Below are 5,439 nucleotides of genomic sequence, written 5' to 3'. Positions count from 1 at the left end.
TTGCCCCCCCCACCCCACAGCAGAGACACAGGTCCTAGTGGTGTTACCCTGTCTCATCAAGGGATCCCTGGGCAATGTAACCCCAGATGCCTTACTGAAGAGACCTGGTCAGAGGTTATCTTTGGCCCAAGCTTTTTAGATGTGTAGCCTTGCAGGGCAATGTCTTGGTAGAAGAATCAACTCTAAATTCAGCCTCAAGCCACACCCTCTGCCATAATCTACAACCTCCGATTAGTATCTGCTCGGCCACCAGTTCTGCAACAAGCAGGGAACTGAGAGCCAAGGTTGCTGAATTAGAGACTGGATCAGAGAAAGAAACTCACCAGGGTGTAGGACCTAGAAGTTTTCCAAGTCTGCCAAACTCTCTCTCTCTCTCCCTCCCCCCCTTCTCTCTCACTCTCCCTCTCAAGTCAGTGTCTCATGTAGCCCAAGTTGGCCTCAGATTCGCTAGGTAGCAAAAGCTACCCTTCAACTCCTGATCCTCCTGCCTCAACTCCTGATCCTCCTGCCTCAACTCCTGATCCTCCTGCCTTTGCTTCCCATGTGCTGAAACCACAGCCATCTATCACCCACCAATCTCATGCTCTCAGCATTCTGTCAGAGCCATCAGCATTGCACAGGCTTTGCCCAGGCTGACACACCTTGGAGGAGGTAGCCACTGAGTCTGGCTTTCTCAGTGCCTGCAAATACATACTCATTCTGTCTGGGCCAGAGCCAGCAAGGAAGACATGTTTACAAATTGGGGACTCAAACAAGTTCAAAGGGATTGGGGCGGGAGGAGGCTATTCTGTGCTTTTCTGTCGCTGTGACAAAAAAGTGACCAAAACCAACTTGTTCAGCAAAGAGATTATTTCAGCTTACATTTTACAGTCCACCATCAAAGGAAACCAAGACAGGAACCTGGAGACAGGAACAGAAGCAGAGACCATCGAGGTCTGCTGCTTAGTAGTTTGCTTCCCACCTAGTTCGCTTAGCTACTTTTCTTATAAAACATAGGCCCACCTGAATAGGGATGACACTGCCCACAGTGGGCTGGGCCCTTCCACAGTGATTAGTAATTATGAAAATGCTCCACAGACATGTCCATAGGCCATGCTGATGGAGGCTATTCCTCAACTGAGAATCCCTCTTCCCACAAAAGTGCAGGTCATCTTCAGGTAACAAACATTAACTAGCACAAGGGCCTTCTACATTCAATTCTCTCCTGGAGAGCAAAGAGGTTAATGACCCAAACAAAGACTCCGAGAAAGCCAGTAAATGGCCTGTTGGTATGGGTCATTAGTTTTGTTTTAATTTTATTCATTTATTTATTTTAAGATCCTCTCTGGGTTTCCCCTGGCTGGGCGAAAACCTTCCATGTAGTCCAGGCTGTCCTTGAACTCACAGAGGTCCATCTGCCTCTGCCTCCCATACCAGTCTCTGACTAGTTTTGTTTTTGAGACAGAATCAATAGCTCAGGAATGGGTTTGAACTTCTGACCCTCAGCCTCTGCCTCCCAGATGTTGAGACTGCTGGCCTGAGTCACTATGCCCAGTTTATGCAGTGCTGGGGTTGAACCCAGGTTCTTCTGCCATAACTGTCCTCACAATATACATCCCTATAGATCATTTATCTGTAGGATGCCCTAGCAGCTGTCCCCACTGTAAAGTCCTGTGGCTAGCACTGGAGCCCTTGGGCACCCTCTCTTCTCCTCCCCCTGAGGGTAGGGTGGGTGTGGGTGGGTGGTGGACACTCATGCTCCTATCCTCACTTGAGGATACAAGTTGTATGGCCCACTGTGGCCTCCACCTGCTGGGGTACTGGAGATCTTTAAATAACCACCAGGGACTCCCCCTTCTCCTCACGCTGTAGCTTGAGTCACCCCAAAAGCTGGCCTTTTCCCCAACCTCCTCCTCCAGGGCTTCATCTGTCTTCTGAGTTGCCTCTCTGAGGTCGTGGGCACCGCAGACCACATTTGGCAAGAGCCTCCAGGGGTGGGACCGCCGTCAAGTAGCACTCTCTCAGAACCGGAGAGCCATAGGTCAGTTTCTCTACCTAGACCTCTACCTCGGACAGAGGAGAGACACAGGAGACTGAAGGTGGGGACAGGGGTGGGGACACAATTCAGCACCGGAGTCTGGGAAAAACGGGGAACCTAGGCTTCCTGGATCCTTGAATTTTATACTATGTAAATGAAGGACAGAATGACGTTTCTTATAGAGAGCCCAGTCCCACCTCACCTCCCGTGGTGCTCAGTCCCATTACCCCAGAAAGGAATTGGCTATTTCCCAAAACTCAGACACATCCTGGCTGGAGCTGGCCGTGGGCCGGGCACCCCCGGGCAGCTGGGCAGGGCGGGGTGTCCTGGAGAGCCACGGATGGGCCTCACACCCAGGCTGGGCCAGGACACCCAGTCCTTGGCTGAGGCCCAAACCGGCTCTGTTTACAGAATCTGTCAGCCTGGTTCCCCTCCCCCATCCACCACTTCCCCTGGAGTCCTGGGGGCTGGGAGAGGACAGGCGGGGCCAGTGGGAGCCCTAGCCGCTGGCCTCCCCTTGCAGGCCCTAATATTCATCTGTTTCTGCGTCCTTTCTTCTGGCGTCCTTCTCTAAGCCTGGAGCGGCACTTCCAACCCTGAGGCAGGTGCATTTCAAGGGGGTTCTGTAGAAACAGAGAGAACTTGCCCCCGAGGGAAGCTGAGATAAGAGGTGCAGAGATAGGCTCAGTGCCCAGCGGTGCCAGGGAGATTCCCAAGGGCTTCCTGGAATTCTCTAGACAGACGAGAATGAGGCTTTCTGCTTCCTCCACACCCCAAACTCGTGGGCCCCTAGGAGCATTTCCAGAATTCCTGGAGGCACCTGGAGCAAAGTGGATTAGCCTGGAGGACAGATTGGGGACTTTCAGGTCTACGAAGTCCAGTGACGAGGATACCAGGATACCAGGCGAGCCTGCATGGTGACTCAGCTCCTGCCAGCAGCAAGGAAGCTCTGCGTCGGAGAGGACTGGGAGGGGTGGGGTGGAATGGGGGTGGGGATATGGGAGGTTGTCTGGACGCCCCGCCCCCTCTGCTCCGGGAAGGCCGGCCCACCACACCCAGCTTCTCAGAGGAGCCTGCATTTCCCAAGGGTTTTCCCTTCTGTATGAAGTTCCTGGCAAAGGCTGGTACTTGCAGGAGAGCTCTCTGTGATAACTTACCTTCCTTTAGAGATAAGGAAACTGAGGCGCAGAGAGGCCAAGCTACTGAGTGGCTGGACTGTAGTTTCAAAGCAACCAAACATCAGCTTTCTCTGTCCCAAGTCACACTATGCTAGGTGATAGTGGGTGACGCCAATGTTATCTTCCTAAGGCAAAACCAGGAAGCCAGAGACTCTGAGGCCTATGGGCTAACTCTGTTTTTTAAAAAAAAGTATTATTCTTGACAAGCATGGGGCATTCACCTTTGATTCCAGCTTTTGGGAAGCAGAGGCAGGGGGATCTCTTGAGTTTCAGGCCAGTCTGGTCTATATGGTGAGTTCCAGGAAATTCAGAGCAACATCAAGAAACTCTCTCTAAAACAACAACAACAGGAAAGCAAATTCAAGGCTGTGGGAGCACTTTCTCTAGTCCATTTGGTGAAAGCCTGCCCTGGTGCCAGAAGTGCCCCTTCTTGAGTTTCCTCACAGTCTTCTCTCTCTAAGGGAAACCTGTAGGTGCTCGGTTAGGTTCCCTGTGAGGAATTACCATCCTGGTGCCCAGCTCTGTGATGCTTGCAGTTAGTCTTTGAGACTTGAGATCTTGGTCAGCAACAGGCCCAGGCCATTAATTAGCTCTTACAGGTGTGGGGTCAAGACCAGGGCATTGCCACAGAAAGGTAGTGTGAGTCATCCCAGCACTCTGTAGTTAGAAGCAGTGAGTATGAGGCTAGCCTGGTCTACATAGTGATGGGAGAGAGAGGGGGACAGAGAGAAAGAGAAAGAGAGACAGAGAGCGACACACAGAGAAACAGAGAGACAGACAGACAGACATACACACAGAAAGAGACACACAGAGAAACAGGGAGATGGAGAGAGAGACAGAGAGACACACAGAGAAAGTCTACATTCCAAAAGATCAAAAAGCAAAAACCAATGGAGTAGCAGGGTATGGTGGTGCACACCTTTAATCCCAGCACATGAAGGCTAAGGCAGGCAGGTCTCTATGAGTTCAAGGCCAGCCTGGTCTACATAGAGAACTCCAGGCCAACAGAAGCTACACAGTAAGACCCTGTTTCAAAACAAAACAAACAACAACAAACCTTACAAAAGGCACCAATAGGATGACCTGTGAGGGAAGGAACAGTGTCACAGGGAAGAAGTGACTCAGAGAGGCAGAGAGGTGATGACCTCTCAGGCCCAGCCCCCTGTGCTATCAGCCAAGCTGTGTCTGTATGAATGTGAAGGCGGCTGCCCAGATGGAAACTTTCCCAGACTCTCCCACTTCCTTCCCCTTTGACCCCTTTCTGCTAAGTCCTGTGATCTTAATGTCTGGAGACCCACATTGCTTGTCTCTGCAATACATCCCTGCCTCAGTGTGTCCCTTGGTCTCAGTGACCCGGATTTGCAGATCTGAGAGGCTCTGAGTCATGGGAAAATCTGAGGAGGGGCAGAAAGAAGAAATCAATGAGATGGGACCCTACTCTGTGGTTGAGATGGTTTGACCAGGTCCCCATCTAATACCAAAGAACCTCTCAGAAAAGCGTGATCTGAGACAAAAATCACTTTACCTCCCCAGGCCTCTGCAAAATAAGAGAATTCAAATATGGAGCATCCTTCCAGGGAATGCTTCCCAACCAACAGGGAAGGCTGTTGGTTGTAGCATTGACTCACTCTTCTGACCAAGCATATGAGGGTGGATGTCCTTCAGCTGACCCAGCTTTGTAGGCAAACTGTATTCTTCTCAGTTGATTCTGGAAGAAGTCAGTTCCCAAGACCAGTAAGACGAGCGAAGGGAAGCTGAGCAGGGGGTACATGGGATGGGGTTTCTGGTACTGGGAAAGACTCAGAAATCCTGGGTCCTAAAGACAGACACTAGCAACTCCAGCTTCCTTGTGCCAGGCCTGGCCCCAGGCTTTCCCATTGCATGTCTCTGTTCTATGCAGATCCCGGTTCAGCTGCCAGGCTCTCCACCCCTCCCCCATCAGTTGTCTTGCAGGCTAGTGCAAGATGATCAGGCTCATTGTGAGAAAGATCTCTGGGCAGCATCCTTCCTTCCTATCTCAGCCGACCTTATAGGCCAGAGCAACTCCACCCACCAGGCTGGCACTGGACAGAATGTCCAAGGGCTGGAATGGAGGCCCCAAATGATAGGAGGCTTGAAAGTGTGCTGCTGAAGGGGGTTTGCATAGCAAAAGCAAATTGGAAGAGTCCATAGCCCATACCCCTAATGTCAAGAAGAGATCTCAGGCAAGCTGTGGCCTGGAGCCAGACCTAGTTCTATAAGGTT

Source organism: Apodemus sylvaticus, chromosome 10 (genome assembly GCF_947179515.1).
Source record: "Apodemus sylvaticus chromosome 10, mApoSyl1.1, whole genome shotgun sequence".
Lineage (NCBI taxonomy): Eukaryota > Metazoa > Chordata > Mammalia > Rodentia > Muridae > Apodemus > Apodemus sylvaticus.
Note: the sequence above shows the minus strand (reverse complement) of the source record.